This window comes from Ptychodera flava, chromosome 13 (genome assembly GCF_041260155.1).
Source record: "Ptychodera flava strain L36383 chromosome 13, AS_Pfla_20210202, whole genome shotgun sequence".
Classification (NCBI taxonomy): domain Eukaryota; kingdom Metazoa; phylum Hemichordata; class Enteropneusta; family Ptychoderidae; genus Ptychodera; species Ptychodera flava.
The window spans coordinates 29,783,499-29,806,275 of record NC_091940.1 but is presented as its reverse complement, the minus strand read 5'-3'; the positions used below and the strand labels follow the sequence as shown (position 1 = coordinate 29,806,275).

The 22,777-nt window shown below is 39.1% G+C and overlaps 2 protein-coding genes across 2 annotated transcripts in view; both read left to right on the top strand.

Annotated features, from left to right (window-relative positions):
* LOC139148120 (reticulocyte-binding protein homolog 2a-like) overlaps positions 1-22,777 on the top strand; it is a 581,355-nt gene that overhangs the window by 123,256 nt on the left and 435,322 nt on the right. The window lies entirely within an intron of this gene.
* The window catches only part of LOC139148098 (vesicular inhibitory amino acid transporter-like), a 90,040-nt gene continuing 76,989 nt past the window's right edge, over positions 9,727-22,777 (top strand). The window contains exon 1 of the mRNA XM_070719395.1: positions 9,727-9,891. The gene's annotated coding sequence lies outside the window, so the exon portion shown is untranslated. The remainder of the gene's footprint in view (positions 9,892-22,777) is intronic.

The window sequence follows — 22,777 nt, the reverse complement described above, 5'->3', positions numbered from 1 at the left end:
GAACTTTTAAATATCCGTGTTCCTGGTCGCACTCTTCGGTCGACTGCTGAGGGTGCACTAAGTTTGCATCAGCCAATTGGTAAAACTACTTTTTATGGTTATAGGTCATTTGCTATTTAGCTCCACAGTTGTGGAATAAGCTTCCATCTGAGTTCCGCTGTTTTAACGACTATGATGTTTTTAAATCTCATGTCAAAACTTACTTTTTAAAGATTGTTTTATTAGTATTTTAAATCTGTAATTTTTTAAACTTTAGCTTGGTATGTTCTGCGCCTTGAGGTGTTGTTTTTACACGGAAGGCGTTTTTAAAGAAATAAATATTATTATTATTATTATTATTACTATGAGTGTCATGTCAATTATCTTCTCATTTGCATATTTAATGAACTTTTGTTATTAGTGAGATAACTCTGAATTTCCTGCGTTAAACTTGACGATACTTGCAGCAAATATTGATCTGATATATATCTAATTATACTTAGAAGCATTAGGAAGTGTCAAGTTGATAAATAGCTCATTTGCATATTTTATGAACGTCTGTAATTAGTCATATAACTCCGTTATAACTTCACCAAATGTGATGAAATCAGCTGCAGATACTATTCCGACTGATATCTAACTGTAGTGTAAAGCATTTAGTAGTGTGAAATTAATTAAGGGTTTATTTGCATATTTAATGAACTTTGTAATTATGTATATAACTTTGAAATTACGGCACCCAAGTCAGTGAAATTAGGTACAGATATTGATTTGATAAATATCTAATTGTACTGAGAAGCATTTGGCAGTGTCAAGTTAACAAATCAGTAATTTGCATATTTTATGAAGTTTTGTAATTAGTGATATAACTCCAAAATAACTGCACCAAATGTGATGAAATCTGCTTCAATACTTATCCGACAGATATCTAACTGTGTTGTAAAGCATTTAGTAGTGTAAAGTTAATTAAGGGTTCATTAAACTTTGTAATTAGGTATGTAACTCTGAAATTGCGGCACCAAATTTGGTGAAACGTGCTACAGATATTGATTTGATAAATATTTGATTGTGCTATGAAACCTTGAACAGTGTCAAGTTAATTTAGGTCTCATTTGCATATTTAATGAACTTAGTAATTAGTGACATTACTCTGAAATTACAGCATTCAATTAATTGAAACGTGCTACAAATGTTGATCTCATGGATATCTAATTGTCCCGTGAAGCATTGAGCAGTGTCAAGTTAATTAACAGCTCATTTGCATATTAAATAAAGTTTTGTAATAGTGATTAAACTCTGAGAGTACTGTGCGAAGTTGATAAAACCTGCTACATATAGTGATATAACAGATATCTTATTGTTCTGTGAAGCGTACTACTATTAATGAACCTGTTGTAAAACACGTGAGCATATTCAGTTCATATCTGGATGTTTTTCCCGTGGATGGTTTGGGTGTTTTTTATTGACACATTTCATTGTAATTATAGACTCTGGTATATATCGTGTAAGTACATTTCTCTGAAACAGTCCAATAATTCTTAGAGTGACGATAACACTGCAGCTTTCGATGACATTTTCGTTCTCTTTGTTCTACAAAACAAATATATTTTCTTGACTTTACTATAATTACTGTATGTTGGAAATCAAGTGTTTTCCCTGTGAACACAATCCGCCGTTAACAATATGCAATATAATTGTTGAAATAATTCATTCGCTTCTAGAAAATTATTAACAAATTAATTAGATATTGCAAGCATACAGACTGTATTGACAAGTTTAAAGCTTGGTATTTCCACATGATTTTGACAAATATAAATTTACAGAAACAATGAAAAATACGTCACATATAACAGCCTAATATGGAGCCTTAAGGAGAGGCTACGGACGACCGCAGATGTTCGACAATCTATGGTGACTGAATTTCCACATCAAATGTAAGTCACTTTGGTGTCTTGTATCATTGCAGTCAGCCAGGGCAGTAGTTTTCAGTGATAGCTGCAATAAGGAAAAACGTTGTCCCTGATCGCACGCTTTCGAGTTATCCTCGCAGGTCGATATCTGGGAATCGAAAGGTCGTCCTTTGGTTTGGTCAAAATCTTCATCTTCGGAACACATCATGTTGGGAAGGGCTCATATTAGCTCGTTCGCGAAGGTGAAATAGTGAAAATGTTTGAACGGAAAGTGAACAAGGTTCACTGTAGGAGCCTATGAAGATTCGTTTGACGATTGAATACCATGCGGCTAGATGTCAAAATCATTTACTATTGAACAACTTACAGTTTACCGCATCATCGAAAGGAAAGCACAAATATGCGTGCTGTTTGAGGTTGAAGGGGTTTCTGTCCATCAGCTGTCGTGTTAAAGGCGCGCTGACCTCTCCTCGAGAAACGGGGTCACCAAGGCAGGAAAGTTGTATCCAGGGCTACGAGGAAATAACATACATCGCATATCTGTTTCTCGTTGCCATGACGACGCGTCTTGAATGTTTTTAATAAAGCTTTTTTCGATGAGGCATACTCTGCTCAACGAAGTGGAATGCTTCTTCAGCCGTTGTTCGAGTTCTCCCCTTCATTAAACCCTTTATTATCGGGACATTAGAACGATCAAACACAAGGATTCTATAATTCAAGAAAGAATGTGGCTTATATATGCATACAGTTAGGGAAAAAAACATTAGCCAGGCTGAAGGAGATGACATGCTCCATTGTGAAATCGATCTGAAACGGTGTCGGTTGCAGTTTAACAGATAAAAATCACCACTACAATATTATCCATAAATTTTCCTCTGGCGTTTTGGGAATTATGACGTTTCGGACAAGAAGGGATTAAGTAAATAACCCAAATTTGTGAGTATAGCCAGATTAGATATAAGAATCGATCAACACATAGCGGAATTGGATCACTGTATTCACGGGCCCTTGACCATGCTTATGTTATAAAACTTATACAACGACCGAACGTAAACGCCGACTTAAAGACAGTGGAAGGATTACAGAGGTCGATTAGGCTGACATCAGAAGGGAATGAGATGTTTTCGATTACAGAAAGGATCTGGAAGGCCATTTTAAATGGGAAATTGCAACCCATGCCTTGTCGAAGATTTCATGCTTGATAGTTTCCCATTCGATTAGACTAAATTGAGGAGATCAGGGAAGATGCTCGTCCCTCGTCCGCTTTGCAATGAAGACTCGGATCCGTTATCATAGCACAATTTAAACGATAAAATGATAACATTTAAAGTATCGCATTTACATATGTGTTCACGCGAACATTAGAAAGGTGCAGATTTTACTGTCAAACAAAATCTGTACCGTTCTGACGATCGCGTGAATGCGTGTAACTGGAGTAAAACACACTTAAGTCCTGCAGCGAGCACTGCATCACTCTGAGAATATACAAGCAGTCTTGGTGTGCATATGTGTATCTGATCTCCACATGTGTTTGGTGTGTATATATATATATATATATATATATATATATATATTTATATATATATATATATATATATATATATATATATATATATATATATTATATATATGTTATGTTATATATATTTATTTATTAATATTAAATAATACATATTAATATATACATACATATATATATATATATATATATATATATATATATATATATATATATATATATATATTACTTATTTATTAAATATTATTTGCATCAGAGGACACAGGTGTGTGACACTCGGAAAAACAAGATGACTGTTTACAGGTATGGAAAGCAGAAAATGTACTATTTCAAGATAGTACAGATGTTTCCGAGAAAACTTCTTTCGTATTGCTAAAGTTTCAGTGGAAATTAAGTCAACGTCCGCGGTTCATCACGAATCGTAGTCGGCCTATCAGAAAATAACAATTTACAGAGAGCCGTGAAGCTCGATGCGACAAAAAGAGATTAATTTCATGTCTGGGGATTCCACCGATACGTGCGTAATTCAATCGTTACCGGGAAAGTATCGCGTGCTTCCACGCGAAGTAAGCTAATGTTTGAGGTGTGTATTTTCCTCGGATTGGAGAACCCTCTCGGGCTGCCAGAGAACTACGGTAACCCACTCTCTCAGAGATAGCCACAGTTTCAGACGATTTTCTTCCGTGAAGTTGTTCTCCTTCAAAGTGCCCTTTTGTTAATCACGAGGGACTCGAAGCAAAACTCTTCCTAACAATTTTATCTCCCCTTGAGCGGAGAAGGCTTCGAGTGAAAAGTACACGTTCCCATTGTGCAATATACACCATAGAAAAAAAAGCTACTCCGGCACGCAAAGTTTGACATGGCAACGGAAAACAGCCAGGGTAACTTATGAACGGTTTGCGAGGCTTTATTGGAAGACTATCTATGCACGTAAAAAGTGAAGAACGCTCTGTTCGGCATAGAATTATGTATGTTCGTTTGCCTTGAGGTAAATTCGCACGTTTTCCAAAATGAAGACAGCATCGAAACTACATATAACAAGCCCTTCTCTACCAAAAATCAGCAAAATTCTGTCACGACGGTGAGTGCCTAAATGAAATGAAATAAGATTTCTTTTGTAACTCTCTATTCATTTTTTTTTGTCAAACCTACACTCTGTATGTTCAGATGATTTGCGTTTTTACACGTCCATAACGCTCTCTAGCTTTTTAGAGGATGACGCGTGCCAGCTCAGAATGCAAATGACGTAATAGTACATTATCAGTAAATTTGGAAATAGCAGGAAAAGTATTTTCCTTTCAAATCATGAATTTCCCTCCGATCTGGATAAGATCTTCCAAGAGCGTGCGAGGAGTGGGAGACACAGATACTGATAAGGAAATCCTTTGGAGAACATGTAAGATAAAGCGATACACTTATGCTTGAGTGGTTGAAATAAAACATATATATTGAACATCCACACAGATTTGCGTTCTAATGATCCCCCTCCCCCGGAGCTACATGCAATATAGAATAAGTTGAGAGATTTCACAGGCGCAGAAATCGTCAACAGGGTGTGTGTTTTCAAGACATTATTCAACATTTTCTCAAAACCGCTGGTGAAAGATTGTCGCTCATTAGAGGCGTGAATGGTGAAATACTACTCCTCACACGCGACAGCTTCATCCCTGAAAAATGTTTTTCAGAAAAATGCAAAAACTTGTAAAATAAATGACTTTTTTATATATGTGCACGTGTCGACCTCCCATAAGAGGTGACAGGCATGTTTTTTTTTCAACACGCTGCAAGATCACAAAACTCCTGATCACCAGTATTTCCACAGTTGGTAACGTGCTTTGCATAATTTACAGCTGATATAAGATACTCTACGTTGAATATGAGACCTCATAATGTTACAACTTCTCCAATAGATCCAAAAAGTACAAGACTGCCTAAAATCGATTCCTCATATTCGTCCGAAACAGACATTTGTCTATTTATCTGAGAGATATTAACTAAGTGATTGATGCGTGCGCTGGTTGCATGTAAATGTTCAATCCGGCAGATGTTTGCGGGCGAATACACCAGTAACTCTGTGAAGAACAAGCTCCGAGACTTTTGATTTTAAAATTTTTGAATGTCTTTTTATTTCCTCACGTTAGACTGGTTGCTTACCTTTTAGTATAAGTACATAAAGTTTTATTGTTGAGTCTTGTCGATCAAATCAGCAAATAATAGTGATTTCTCGCAAGGTAGTCTACTGTATTCATAGCAAACACATCTCTCCCCCCCATTTCCTATGGTTCTATAATATTCGAACATGTTTAACGTGTCTCAAGTCTTTACATTCGTAGCGTCAATACTTGGTAAGCTTACACAAGGCTATTTAAAGAAAATTCTTTGTTTGCCGTCCTTTGATTTTAGAGAAACCTATCAGCCAGCCAGGGAAAAAAAAACACAGACAAAAAACACAAGTGTGTTAACATAAGCTCATTTTTTATTTGGTTTCTTTTGGAAAAAATGATATTTTTTTAACAGTGTTAACATTGTGTTTGTTTTCTTAACTTTCTCTGAAAACCTAATCAACACGCGGACGGCAAACAGAGAATTTTATTTAAAGCGCCTAATCTCAAAATATAATGGAATCTAATATCGTCTTCCACTCTGACATATTACAACTCCCAAGCGTGCCGTAACTCAAAGATGGCTGCCGTGGGTCGAATTAGCCTTGATATTTAATAATTGCTCTAATTGAATCCACTGTCTTTAAAATTCTCTTTAACTATCCGGCGGTGATGGCATTTTATTGTTTCTGACATTTAATTGCAGGAAGAAAGCCTCTGCATTCCTAGGAGACCGCCTTTTACAGGATGTTTCGTACCTCATGAACTCACCGCCGCCACGCTCGCTCTCGAGAAATCCTTTAAAAGCAGCGATAAAACCTGTATCAATCAAGATTTTTTGAAAAAAAATATCGCGGCGGCCATTGGCAAGAATGTGACCGTCAAGATTGACATTATCCTGGAATCTGTAAGCCAATGCGCTTTGATTTTGTCGCCATACACTGAACTCTCGTTAATTACCGAGGCGCCGCGTGGTCTCAGGCCATATTTATAGGTGGGACTGTACACTTTCGCTTTTTGTCTTCTACTAATTACTGTTCAGTGTTTAGAATATTCCATTATTTCTGTTTTTGCGTGTTTTTAAAATGAGTCAATTTTAAAAATGAGTCAGACTGACGCTTTCCCAATTTCACATGACAACAAAAGCCAGATTAAGACCACTGCCAACAGTTAGGGGTCATGGATAATGACTAAAATCGCGCATGACAAACGAAACTCATTGCCTTTGGGGAGCGGGAGGGCTGATCAGCTGCATTTCGATTACCGTGTGTAAATTCGCATTATACGCCACCATGCACCACCACCCCCTACCCCCCCCCACCCCCGGCCTTCGTGATTAAATCACTGTACAGTTTGGAAATGTGTTTCGTTTAAAAACTTGCCAGTGGTTTAAATGCCCAAACAATCCTCTGCAGCAAGTGCATAAGGGAAGTTATTGTACGCTGTACGATGGACAGTTCTTAAGACAGAAAATAAATGAAAGTTTCATTTTCCTGTATCACAGGGGCTTTCCGCTGAATACCTAATCACAGACGACTGCGGTTCAAATCGTGTCGTTGTCGGATTCTCGCAATGACAAACTTTCGTGTCAGGCAGCTTAATGGGCCGGTGTGGTGTCAAACGTAATGTGTTTCCTGTTAATCCATCCATGGTCCCTTAGGAATTCAATAAACTTGAATGTGATGAAACATGAGTAAAACGACTGTATGTGCGTGAGTAAAAAAACTTCATTATTGTAGCAATTACTTTCTTATTCCATGAGTCAAATTTGAGAATTGTACTCCTCAATTGCACCGATGTATCATACGAGATCAATAGATCACATGGTGTGGACGCCCGGCCCAGTTATATCAATTTCATTCGAAACTTGTCGCTTCTGTAACATTCTACCTTGATCGCGATACGAGAAACGTGAGTCACTGAACTATATTGACACCTGTAATGTAGTCTGTCCTTCTTGGTATTGGTAAGACACAGGTGTGACTTCATGAAGGAAGCCCGCGTTAGGATAAACCTTCCTCGGGATTGCCGTGCGTTCCAACGAATGCCCCGTGTGTCCAATGTACATGACGAGGGATGTTTCTCTGCCTGGCTGGCTGTATATGATCGCGTGAACTCATCATGTCGAGCGCCAGCAAATGAGTGCCCTACTTTCACTGTTGTTTTCTTTTGACTGAGCAATAACACACAAAGCGTTTCGTCAGAGTCCATTAGCTTGACAGTCAAACGGGTGATTGATCTCGCATTTGATTGACAGGTCACGTCGTGACAAGGTGAACCTCAAAGGTGAGGTCATTTTACCGCTAGAACAAAACGATATTCGAATATTTTCCTTATCTGCAGTAAACCTAAACTTATTCGCCGTTGCCTGTACGATAGCTACCCACACTTCTACCAGCTATTTGAAGATTAGAATCATCAATCTGCAGACATGCCCATATGTATTTAGAAATACAATTCCATTGCACAACTCAATTTTCAAATTTGTCTAACTCGTCGAACACAAAACCCAAAGTACACTGTACCACAGAGTAACATCATAGACAGTCTATGGTACTCTGTGACTGTACCTTGCTCTCGCTTTTTTACATCAAAAGCCCCGTGCGCACAATCGTATAGCTCATACGAGAGCACCCAAGATTAAGATAGCAGTTTTAAGTGTAATTATAATCCGTGAATAAAATATGATTGCAATAATGATAAAGAAATATGATTTTGACTAGAATTAAGCAGTAACTTTACCTACCCATCTACCTACCTACCTACCTACCTACCTACCAATCGACATAGATAGATAGATATATGGATAGATACATAGATAGATGCATACATACATACATACATACATACATACATACATACATACATACATACATATACATACACACATACATACATACATACATACATACATACATACATACATACATACATACATACATACATACATACATACATACATACATACATACATACATACATACATACATACATACATACATACACCCTTTTGACTCGCCTATCTATTATCTCATCCTTCTTATACTGTGACACACAAATGGAACGATAACAACTTATTCCCCACACGTGTCAGTGTGCCCCTACAGATACATTACTACAGATTGCAGTATCAAAAAAGACATTTCACTAAACGTGTTCACTGTGCACTCAGAACCCAAATAACATCCTCTAAAAGGTCAACCGCGATATCCGTGTCTTATCACGCCAAATTAAATGCAAGGCTTTCCATAAAGTCTTCCAAGACATCACATTGCCATGCAAGTGACGTCACGGAGAGTTATCCCGGTCGGACAATCTTCATTTAAAATTTCGAAATAAGGTGACGGTCGGATTTATCTACGCGGAATATCAGTCTCCGAGTGACCGCGTGGTCTACGTGAGCAAATCTCTCCTACGGTTAATTTGAAAGACGGACGCGCAAGGCTTCCCCAATCTGGCAACTTGAATAAGTTTTGTCCGGTAGTTGATTATTTGTTGAACCTTAATAAGAGCTTGTTCATCTTTCTAACTTTGATCTGAACATGGCTAGTTATTAGACAGAAAAGGCCATCATGAAATAGGTCGTGAATCAAGGCGATATACAGATATAGAGTCAGTTTTTTTGAATTGTTTGTTAATTCCAAAATGTTACATGCATGGTATGTAGAAGCCACAAATAATTCAACTGAATTCTAAATAACAGAGCTCTCTCCTTTATCATATCGACGGCCGTTCTCCTTTCAACCATGCGTACCCAACGCGACTACGCTGACTAGCTGGCGACGACAGTGGTGGGGGATTCTGTGCGCACGCGTACTGACTGAGTAGAAACCGTCTCCGTTCTAATTCGGTGCCTTTTTTAGCGTTAACATTCGACTTGACTTGCCAACGCGCTGCGCATAGCTAGTCGCGCATTAAGCTGAGCAGCATGAAGAAAGAGAAAGAAAAGAAACCTGTAGTCATTGTGACTGTTGATTCGGTGCGGAGCAGCTTCTTCGAAGCCAGACTTTACGTTGCAATTTATGTGTTGATCAAAAAAATTACACCATTGCACATTGATTTCAGTCATACCAATTGAAGGATTTTTTTCAAATCTTACATTTCTTCTGATTTCAAAAATAAATATACGTCATATTCAACGTCTCGTCCTCGAGTCACGTGACTTCATTAACCGTGTTTCGTTCGGCGGGGCATGTTTGCGTGACGGACTCCTGGTATAGGCATCTGAACGCAGACGTTTCCGTATCACATCAGCCTGGAACAACCACCAAGCACGCCCACTTTTTTGTATACTAGCTCTGACGTAGCATTATTAGTTTGCATCGCGACTGCTTTGTCCTTTGTTGCAGAAGAGTCTTGTATCTTGTCAAGAAAAAGAAAGGTAAGGTCATCCCGTTCTTATATAAAAAGTACTTTTTCAATCTAATTAACTTGGTAATAGCCAGGGAAGAGTCGGGGTCACGCACACAAACTTCTCTCATAACAATGATCGTAACAAAACAGTATTCATTCAAAGTAGGGCGGCTAGTATTTCTGATAACCGAGCGATGATATTTGCCGTACTCCCCAAGAAATTACTCCTCCCTTGTATACATTCTGTTTGCTTGCTGGCTTGCTTGCTTGCTGTACTTGGACGCTTCGGCAGGGTGCGATGGCGGGGTAGGCGGAACAAAATGCAGGGCTCCTTTATCGTTGTATACCGTTCTTTAAAGTGAGGGTACCCTGCCTACTACTTTGTCCTGAGAACGACAGAGCCTGTTTTATCAAAGGGAATACGGCCCAGCGTATTAAGTAGGGGAAGCGTATCTCTTCATTTCACCGTTAGCGTGAGTGACTTCGGAATTAATGTAATTGTTTTGCAACAGCTTGTGAATTTTTTTATTTTTATTTATTTATCAACATTTTTTTCATTCCGCTTGGCTAATGATACGCGACGCACTAAGTATTCACACTGTTTGAATGTTGAGTTGCCTGAAGATTCGAATATAGCTATATTTCATCGCTGTGCGTTGATTACATGTACATCTGCAATTCGCTACTCCAAGATAACACTTTTCAACTGGCGTTTCTCTGTATGCGTGTAAGTTCGGGTTTTGTATTTTTTTATTCCTGCGAGATACGAGACTCATTCGTTCAACAACTCAGCTCACCCATGCGTGGAGAGTATTCTGAATGATGACTGTTGATTTCGACTCGTGCAATCATTCATTCATGTCTATCGCTTGGTAAATCCAACTGTAAAAAGAGCGGGAAAAGTCCATAGAACTCCGCCCCTGTTATCGTTCCGTGCGTCGTGTGGCGCGTGAAAGGTTCCAGCCGGACTTCAATCGCAAGACACTGCATTAGAAATGCGCAAAATTACATAAAACCATCTGCATACAAGGTGGTGTTTGTAGAGTGGGCATTCATCTTTATTGCCGCATCGTTTCACAAGTTGGGAATCAGAACACGTCAGAGGTTTACTCGATCAATCGACGGAAAACTGATTATCATTTCTCAGGTCCCTAACGCACTGCTACATGGCGCGTATCGGACATCAGCAGAATGTATCCCGCCATCGATCGCAAAGTCACAAATTCGACTCTTGTCTATTTTTTATTCTGATAAAGTCCTTTGGTGTGGATCTATATGATGTTTTTCACTGTTTTCTGTCAACCGTGGTACTGCAAGCAGGGCGCCCGGTAATGCGACAGAAAATAATATGCGATGTGACGAAAACAAATGAAATTTCCCATTTTTCTTTTCACTCCAGGAAAAAAGGCAGGGCTTTTGCCAATGTAACGACAAGCGCGGAAATAAGTGAATGCAAATCGAGTTTACCGCTAACCGCTTCCAAATTACTTCGACATAAACTTAATTATTATCCCTGAATAATATCTTACATTACAGCTATGTCTCCTAAAGCCAAACTCGGGTGTCTAACGCTCTGCCTTCTGAATTACTCATCTAGCTTTAGGCTGTGAAAAGTTAGAGCAAGCATTATTCACTTAACATTTATTGAGAAAATCTCCGTTTACTAACTGCCTGCCCCATTCCTGGCAATTACGTTCTGGAGCACTTATTAACGCGCCGAGGTGTCCCAAAAACCCGCGCTGTGTTGACAGGGAATCAACAGTTTTGCTGTTGCCATGGCGACGGTGTACGTGCCCTTTCGGTCAATAGGAGAGCGGTGTGATATAATGCGAGCGCGTCAACTTTGATACCGTATCCCTGCCTTTTGTGTAAAACATTCGATCGTGCGCGCGCCGAGAATATTTCAGGCAATGCTGGTTCACAATTATACTAATTACGTCATTTAATGATTGTGCCTGAGTTACAAGATCGCTGGTAGGCAACCTGGCAATGTTCTAACGATTCCCCGACATGCATTTTGGTTAGTGTATTTTCATAGCCACGCCACCTCTCTATCTGTCCCCGAAGTATGAACAACTTCCGTACTAACATTCGTCACCTCCGGAAAATTCAGTCAAATGCCACCCAAGCAGTCTAAAGGGCCCGAGAGGGTCTTGGAAGAGGCTTTTGGATCCGACTGAACCTCACCACTGACCCGTGAGAATTTCAAGTCTCGATGAACAACAGCGAGAATTTCCAAATCGCCGGCGAGCATCAGAATGCACAACAGTTCTAACCATAAATATGCTGGTGAGAACCATAATTTCTCACCTGCTAACCGTGACAATGACAATGGCAGCGAAGTTTCGACGTTTCTCACATTTTCTCATCCCAATATACAGTTCTTTTCCATACTTGTTAAAGTGCAAACAGCTGTAACTTTTGATATGTCTCATAGTATTTGGTTCAATTTGCCAAAAAAACATTGATCCCTATTCTACTCCAAAATCATGACGACTTGCCTATAGTGTTCAACTTTATTAAACTGATGATAGACCCTTGAGAAGTTCTCAAGTGTTTATGAAGTGACGCAGTCTCTACGAGAGTAATATCAAAATGTTATTGTTGAAAACTTAATTTTATACTGACTAGAATTCATTCGTCTGACTCAATAAAACATTTGCTCATTGTCTGCATTGCATTGAGGCGACGAGAATGACAATTTGCATTCCGACATACTACATAGGATGGAGACTGGGGAAATTTAATTCACCTGTATGTAGAACTATATTTATGAAAATATTCCAAAACATTGCAGCCTTTTTCCTTTTTCTGCTGAGCTATACATGTATATCTTATATAACACAGTAATTTGTCGACAGTTCAGGCTTAGCTCTACATGCATTTTATCTATTTCCGACAATGAACATGAATAAACGTTAACGTTTCAAGTTATATGACGACAAAACTGGAGTTGCACACAATTTCATCCTATAATATGTTTCGTTTCTCAACTGTTTAGGCAGCTTTACCAAAAACACATCACGAATCAATTTTTTTGTAAAAACGATGATTAAATCCACCCATTCTGCACAAGGCGAACGACAAACCGTGTAATTCGACGATTCAAAAACTCAAGGCCTGCAGATAATTGCCTGATCTGCAAAATGGGTTTGAAAAAATACTAATTTCTTCAATACACTTTATTGTGCGCTTTCTACGTAATGAGTATATGAAACGACAAGCAATGGACCAGACCCATTGTGCATTAATTCAATTGCATACAATGGTAAATTGTATAGCACATTCATTATCGCTGAATTGACGGCCATCTAAATCATATAGCAGGGAGCATTGCATTAGTGTGCACTTGAGGACGCCCAGAAACTTTGAAAAAATTATTTGCGGCCGCTCCATAACTCGGATCGTTACTACCTTCCGACCGTCATACTGTTGGTGGTCCTTGAGGAAGGAAGTGTCGTCGAGAAAATGTTCGCATTGCCGTAGTACGTGTTCGAGTTTCTGCGACTCTACCAGATGATATATCAGACCTCTTTGCTTGGGCTCGTCTGTAATGTCTGCACATTTAGTGAGAATTTTGATGAAAACAAAGGCGCTTAGCTTTCTAGGACATCTCCACGGAGAAGCTCGCGCGCATTTTTTTTCTCTTCGGAAATGCCTTGCCTCGGATACACACAAACTCAAACCTCCTTAAGTCCCATCTCTAATCTGATGATTAAATCCTGGTAAGTCTTCATCTAATTTGAAGTGATTAATGTGACCACCGGGGAAAATACTGGTATGATCAAAGTGGGTCTTCACAGAAGTTAATATTTCTTGTGGAGCTCAGAGTACGGCGTCGTCAGCGAAAGCGAAAGAAAATATCCTGTGTCAAAGGTCACACCCAAGCGCCCTCAAAGCCTCCGAGTCAGTAAAGTACAGAAATGGTTTTTGAATAGCTGTCGCAGAGCTTTTTCTCGTTATTCCACAATGCATTAATGCGGCCATGTAAAATTCTGTATAAGCTCCTGAAACAAAAAAAGTGATTTTTGTACACATATTGTATCACATGGTAAAGCACTGAGAGTTTGATGCCCTGTGTTTCAATCTGTGACGAATGTATCGGCCAAGGGTAGCATCAGCCAGAAATGCCGCAAGTTACTCATCCTGGTGCCGAAAGCATCATTGAACCGTAAAAGAATTGTCATCGTCACTATCACCTTTGATATACCGAAACTCCCATCGTTATCATCATCATCACCATCATCATCATCAGTGGCATCATCATCATCATCATCATCATCATCATCATCATCATCATCATCACTGTCCTCGTCGTTGATTACAAAACTATCATAGCAACAATGCCAATCTTTATTGTAAACATTCATGCAGCGTCTTATATATGTAACGTACTTTTGAGCTCAGTGAATTCCCATCCATCCATCCATCCTTGCAGAAGAAAAGGCGATTTGACAATTCAAAGGACACAGGAAAAAAACCTTAATGCATGATGTAATTGAGGCGACTCAAAATGTATAACATTTTGTTGATCAGTTTTATACATTGCATATATGGCCTGTGAAGTTAGATAACTAGGCTGTAGAAATTTTGAATTGAATATAACAAGTCACTATAAAGCTTCTCCGCGACAAAGCGGCGACATTAGGGACACCTTAGTGCCATAAAAGATTATGGTGATTCGCCTCAATATCGCAGGATGTATTTCGTCAACTTTTCAGTTTCAATAAACGTTATTAGCTTATTAATTATGCAAGGAATCGAAGCCTTTTACCCTGGTCCGTGACCATAGGTTATTACCTTGGTTTGATAGCTGATTTCTACCGGGGAAATGTGTATGGTTAATACGCATCGTATCTCCAAGCTGTCCATTTTTTCTCGGCTTTAAACTAGAAATAACGGAATGTAATGTGTCGCTAAGAGCGAATGAAATTCCACTTTCATAAAGTGATTGATTTGAATCAAAATCTGCAGTCTTGGGCTCAAACACATGCGGACTGGCGAGGCAAGAATGGCCAATCCGGCCTCAGCGCTTTTGTTTATATATTTAAATAAATGTATGCATGTTCACTGAAACCTCTGCTTTCGCCTGTCCAATCTTTGATTCAAAGTTAATATAGTCAAAATGTTGTAGCCGGTTTCATTAGATTCGGTAACGCTTGGGCGACCCATGTGTTGGTGGTCTATCGATTTTGTTGACCCCATTTGGGCGCAAATGAAATCGATCTGATAGGAAAAACTGAAAATAAACATTATTAAAAGCATGATCCTGTTATCGTTCATATCGCTCATTTCTGAGCCATATATGTGTATACATGTTATGGAAGGCATATTTTAGGTCAGAGTTACCTTAGATTCAGCAAACGAGCCAAACGTATTTAATTACAATAGTGGATTGGTTCCACGGAGCATGCGTACAAGAAATCCGTATGTTTGTGCAGTGAACTTCCACATACGTGGCGATAGTCCCCCCGCCCAGGAGAAAAAAATCAAACTAGTACTATCCTATCACATCAAATGAAACCATTTTATATGAAAATGACCAGAGTTGAACTGTCACGATAAAAAACATCTGTCTGCCTCAAAAAGATGAATATTTCATTGTGAAGAACGGCAAGTGTTAATGGTTGCCTGGAAGACGTATGGGTGATCAGTATCCAATGATAAATAGCGTAACAAGACAGCAGACTCCAGACGAGACATTAACGACGTGGTACTTCGACACGGCACAAGGCAACCTTGTATGGTTTAGGCGCCAAATGTAAAAAATTAATTTACACAATCAAGCTTTTGTTAGAGATAGAAAAGGTGGAAAATGTATATAGAGAGAGGAATTATATATATATATATATATATATATATATATATATATATATATATAAATATACATACATATATACATATATATGTGTGCGTGTGTATACACACACATACAGATACGTTGCCCCACACATATGTTTGCGTATGCATACATATACATACATATAGAAAAAAATACGCGCACGCATATAGCGTATTCATTCTTACATGTAGAATACATACATACACACATACATAATAAGTACGCACATACATACATACATACATACATACATACATACAACATACATACATACATACATACATACATACATACATACATACATACATAGACTATAGAGCCTGGACAAGGTCGAGCCTCGACGCGAAAAAAATTATATACATAGAACCTCGTTCTGACTTACTGATACAGCTGGACCTCGTTCTGACTTACTGATAGAGCTGCAAAATTTTATATACATTGAACCTCGTTCTGACTTACTGATAGAGCTGCAAAATTTTATATACATAGAACCTCGTCCTGACTTACTGATAGAGCTGCAAAATTTTATATACATAGAACCTCGTTCTGACTTACTGATACAGCTGGACCTCGTTCTGACTTACTGATAGAGCTGCAAAATTTTATATACATAGAACCTCGTCCTGACTTACTGATAGAGCTGCAAAATTTTATATACATAGAACCTCGTTCTGAATACTCAGACTCGATGGGGAAATTTTACATACAGCACGCTGGGAAGTTTTATACACAGACTCGATGGGGAAATTTTACATACAGCTAGCTGGGAAGTTTTATACACAGACTCGATGGGGAAATTTTACATACAGCTAGCTGGGAAGTTTTATACAAAGACTCGATAGGGAAAATTTTACATACAGCTAGCTGGGAAGTTTTATACACAGACTCGATGGGGAAATTTTACATACAGCTAGCTGGGAAGTTTTATACACAGACTCGATAAGAAAATTTTACATACAGCTAGCTGGGAAGTTTTATACACAGACTCCGTGGGAAACTTTTACATACAGACTCGTCTTGGATTAAGTGTAATACCTAGTATGCTTGTGCTCAGAAAGCGTGATTGAACTCTGCCCGGTATTGTACGCGGCTAGACCCTGGCAAGACGAAAGCTAATACACGCATAGTGCTGGCGCTTGTGCTATTCAAGTGCATTTTAACTTTCCGGTTTATTTTGATCTAGTAAGCTAGCCACAACAATGATCGTGGTATTGCTATCAGGTGAGATCACCATGATCTGGGCTGCTCGTAGCCTAGCCCCGTGTACATGTCTGTGTGTTCCCGGCTGTGGTGGAGGCCGTATAACGCCGGGAACACACAGATCTGTACGCAGGGCTACTCGTCAACCATACAACGGCGTCATCCATACAACTATCGTTCACTGAGACCGCTGCAGTCCGTCAGCTGTGCAACGAACTTTCGCGGTCTGCACAGTTACGAGAATAAAGACAAAAAATTAATACTGAAATCTTGGAGCGAATAAACCCATGCACAATGATGGATGAAGATAAATTTGAGTAAAAAGACAGCAATTCTTGGTCTTGGACTTTCCTCGGGTCATTTGACACAAGGAGCATGGAGGTACACGCGAGCATGTAGCTAAGGGACTGGTCAGTTGCTTCAGCCAGGGGGGCCGGTGGATTCATGGGGTCACCCTGTTTTTGACGTTGGTGATGGGGGTGGTCACCATGTTTTTGAAATGCCCAATAGGGGGGGTCAGTGTGTTTTTCAAGTTCAACAAGGGCTCATACTTGCATAAAATGCATTGTGCCAGCCACAAATTCCAGCATTGAGTTTCATTTTTTGGCGCGCCCTTGGGCGCATTTCTTTAAAATATCAAACATATTTTTCAGCATGCCCTTCATATGAAAAGCATGGCAAGTTCCTGATACTTTTCTGTTTTCTCTATGAGATTTAGTATTAGAAAGAAACATGCACTAATATTTCAATCACATTTTCCTTACAATAGTTCTTGACATCTGCTTATACATAAAGAGAGTTGGAATACATACAGCTCGTTCAAAATACTGTACTCAAGCTTTAGAATTGACACTTTTAAGTTCCTATCTTACAACTGACATGACACCAATTTCATTAAAACACAGAATGACTGATTGTTGAAAATATACCCCTAAAAATTATATATAGAGACTTATTCAATTTATATTCCACCTTTTGTTTTACCTTTGTTTCACAGAGGGGGGGGGTCACCCTGTTTTGAAAAGTTGGAATGTGGGGTCACCCTGTTTTCGAAAGTTGGAATGGGGGGGGGGGTTCAGCTACTTTTTGAACGTCGGCAAAAAATAATCCAACGCCCCCCTAGGCCAAAGAAACTGACCAGTCCCTAATACAACGGTTGTGTTTACGAGAATTAGAAAAGATCAGACACTCAAAACAGCAGTAAATCAGCGACGCTCAACCGACAGAGTATATGAGATTCATGGAAGACGGCATGGTGGTCGCAAGAGATCTCTTTCTACCTCCATGCCATGTTCAATGAATCTCATATACTCTATCGGCTGAGCGTCGCTGATTGACTGGTGAATTGGAATGTCTGATCATTTCTAATTCTCGTAAACACACCCAAGCACCCTGCTCTGTGTACCGCCGTTCTCCTTGCGTCGAATGCCCCGAGAAAGCCCAAGACCAAGAATTGCTGTCTTGTTACACAAATTTGCATTCATCCATCATAGTGCATGGGTTTATTGCACCAAAATTTCCAAATAAAATTTTTGTCTTTATTCTCTTCACTCTGTAGACCGCAAAAGTAGGTTGCACAGCCGACTGCAGTGACCTGCAGTGAACGAGCACTGTGTGGTCGACGCCTAGCGCATGTCCTTTCTTCTAGGAACAGCCCAGATCAGTGGTGATCTCTCGTGATAGCAATACCACGGTCATTGCTGTCGCTAGCACAAAATAAACCGGAAAGTTCAAATGCACTTGAATAGCATAAGCGCTAGCACTATGCGTGTATTAGCTTTAGTCTTGCCAGGGTCTAGCCACAAAAAAGGCAGCTCACGGCCGGCGGCTGGCCGGGCTGTGCGCGGTCTTTTCCTAACTTGTTGCTGTGAAGCAGCAGCCGCTACAGGCCAGCACTGCAAAGAAAACAGGTCAGAAAAGCCAGCGCACGGCATATGGGCTACAATAATTGCACCTAGCCTGGGTCATTCTCAGCCCTGCCATGGTACCTTCTTAGCTCCATGGCCCTGCGGACGATACTGTGTTTTCCCAGCGCGGCGCGAGAGGCCTACCGAGTTCAATCACGCTTTCTGAGCACAAGCATCACTAGTACACTTTAATAATCCAAGACGAGTCTGTATGTAAAAGTTTCCCATCGAGTCTGTGTATAACACTTCCCAGCTAGCTGTATGTAAAATTTCCCCATCAGTCTGTGTATAAACTTCCCAGCTAGCTGTATGTAAAATTTCCCCATCGAGTCTGTGTATAAAACTTCCCAGCTAGCTGTATGTAAAATTTTCTTATCGAGTCTGTGTATAAAACTTCCCAGCTAGCTATATGTAAAATTTCCCCATCGAGTCTGTGTATAAAACTTCCCAGCTAGCTGTATGTAAAATTTTCTTATCGAGTCTGTGTATAAAACTTCCCAGCTAGCTATATGTAAAATTTCCCCATCGAGTCTGTGTATAAAACTTCCCAGCTAGCTGTATGTAAAATTTCCCCATCGAGTCTGTGTATAAAACTTCCCAGCGTGCTGTATGTAAAATTCCCCATCGAGTCTGAGTATTCAGGACGAGGTTCTATGTATATAAAATTTTGCAGCTCTATCAGTAAGTCAGGACGAGGTTCTATGTATATAAAATTTTGCAGCTCTATCAGTAAGTCAGGACGAGGTTCTATGTATATAAAATTTTGCAGCTCTATCAGTAAGTCAGAACGAGGTCCAGCTGTATCAGTAAGTCAGAACGAGGTTCTATGTATATAAAATTTTGCAGCTCTATCAGTAAGTCAGGACGAGGTTCTATGTATATAAAATTTTGCAGCTCTATCAGTAAGTCAGAACGAGGTTCAATGTATATAAAATTTTGCAGCTCTATCAGTAAGTCAGAACGAGGTCCAGCTGTATCAGTAAGTCAGAACGAGGTTCTATGTATATAATTTTTTTCGCGTCGAGGCTCGACCCTTGTCCAGGCTCTATAGTCTATGTATGTATGTATGTATGTATGTATGTATGTATGTATGTATGTATGTATGTATGTATGTATGTATGTATGTGCGTACTTATTATGTATGTGTGTATGTATGTATTCTACATGTAAGAATGAATACGCTATATGCGTGCGCGTATTTTTTACTATATGTATGTATGTACATGTATGCATACGCAAACATATGTGTGGGGCAATGTATCTGTGTGTGTGTGTATACACACGCACACATATATATGTATATATGTATATATATATGTATATATATATATATATTTTATATATATATATATATATATATATATATATATATATATATATATATATATATATATAATTCCTCTCTCTATATACATTTTCCACCTTTTCTATCTCTAAAAAAAAGCTTGATTGTGTAAATTAATTTTTTTACATTTGGCGCCTCGGCAACCTTGTATGGTTTAGCAGCTACAGGTGTGAAGTATCTCGTGTAAAACGCTATGCTTTTAAAGTTCAGCGTGTCGACCGTCGACGGAACATTCGTTTTGCATGTTGTTCAGGGTTGTACAGGGCTCAGTAGATTAAAGACGCTGTCCTGGCAACGGTTGTCGTGTGTCCGGTCAATCTCGGTCCGGGCGAAAATTTCCATGTATTCGATTGGCCGCTTTACTACATCAATTATAGCTTAACTCGTGTTTACTTACTTCGCCATAACATGGCAAACACAATAAGCCTGTTTTAAAATTGCCTTTCTTTGACTTTTTCTCCCAGCTATCCAAATGCTGTCTGAAAATAGTGTTGCGGTATATACAGTAATGTTCATGAAAGGCAATGAATAGGAAAATGTGGGCAGCCACGATCCCCGGCCAAGCTAATCTCAATTTGGATCAGGAAGTGCAAAGTAAATGAGTTCCCTTGGCCCAGCAAGGTGTGAAACCTTGAGGCAACAGGTTCAAGTGATTAAATTCATGAAAAATTGATAAACGGAGCAGATTGTACCCACCTTGCCACATCAGTACATTCTCATCCAATCTAATCTTGTGCTGTATCCATGCTGTATTGTTTTATTTATTGCCAAAATAAGACTTTATGCCATTTCATTTCACCTTCTCCAGTATATATATATATATATATATATATATATATATATATATATATATATATATATATATATATATATATATACATATATTATATATTATATATACACATATATACACACATTTCTAAAACGGTAGCATATATCATTTGAATTACACGCATGCGTACAACTCTCATCACTCTAAGCTTTTTTGTATGTGTCAATCATATATAACAAAGTCTAAGAATTAAGGACTTCAACCGTTTCCTGTGAAAAGAAGCTTGAGCAGAGAGGAGTTCATGCGCAAAATTGTTTAGTTTCCACATTAGGCCGCACTTGTGAAATTCTTTGTTATGCGTCACAATCTACATCGTATAATTTAAATTGTAGGAGCATGCGCAGATGACACTGACAGTGCAGGCGTTCACTTTATAGGCTTCCAAGGGTCTACAGTAGGTTCTGATTTACACGCTATGAGACAGGCACCTGTCATTTCCTGACTTTTAAATCACTGCAAAAGATTTACACGCGACACACAGGCTTTCTTTGATGTCGGTGAGATGGAAGGGCTTTCTTCCGTTTTCTTCACTCCCCAAGAGCCGCAGTTTTCTTTAACGATGAAAAAATATAATTTACTACATTGTTAGAAGTAAGCCGCATGTAGCAGAGGCTGGGCTGTAAAATTGAACAGACCTAAAAATGAAAATTCAGAGAGGGTTTGTTTCTGGGGACCTATATCACGCTTTCCCCCGAATATCATTCTCCGATCCCATCAGAATGGTAATTTGATTTTTTTTCCTTCTCAACATCATAGAGACAAGCCAACCTCATGTCACATGTGGTAAGGGTTGTATAGGGGGAATGCCGGCCGTTTGCTTCGTTGATGGACGGTTGGAATCTACCATGGAGAAGTATGCCTTCCTCTTGAATAGAGCCTGGCCACGTGTTAAGAGAGCGAAGATTGAAAAATTGCAACAATTTCAAGCAACCTTACGAATGAACAAATAAACAAATAAAGAATGAAAGAATGATTTTATTTTCACTACATGCCACGAATCCTTTGTGTCATATAACAAAAAATTATTATCCATTTCAATATTTTATATCAAATTTGCTTTTCTCGTATACTTTCATGAGAGAGAATACCTTCTCCTGTCCCGTGAGTTGTTTTCGCGGCAGTTCGATGTCACCAGCACTACATAGTTCACGACGCCATCCATCATGTCTGGACGGGTTTTGCCGAACATATGACGATCCGATGTGACCTCTCGTTTGAATGTTGGTAAGGTAGTATGCGCCTCGAAAGTGAAAGACTTAAGCTTTTGCTCAAACTTTCCTCCAGGAATCTTTCAACCACTATCTTTCAAAATCAAGAATAAAAATCGGGGGTCACCGACGCGCAAATTTTGGTACAGGAGAAACGAATAACCATAGATTTACCGATATTTCAAATTCAAAATGGCCGCTATCCCCATGTTAACTCTATAGAGAAAAATTAAATTTTCGAATTTCGAAAAACAAAGCCGGTGAAAAATTTTCTTTAGCCAAGAGCTTCAAAATGAACCCCAACAAGTGGTATATCAGAAAAGAATTGTAAAAGTTTGAGAGTCCAAATATCTGTCCCCGAGGTGCGTTCTACCTTAAAAGTGTCTGCAGCCTTGCAGTTTGCAGACTTTCATGGATATTATACAATGTATCTTTTTGTATGATATCTTCCGAATTGTCGGACTCACGAGATTCGCTAAAAACCTGGCCCCTTCATGTCCTTTACATTGCCAATTGCGTCGGATGTTTTTGGTCGTAAATCCAATTTTTAAACAGGCAGTACCTTAAGTTTTGGCTATAT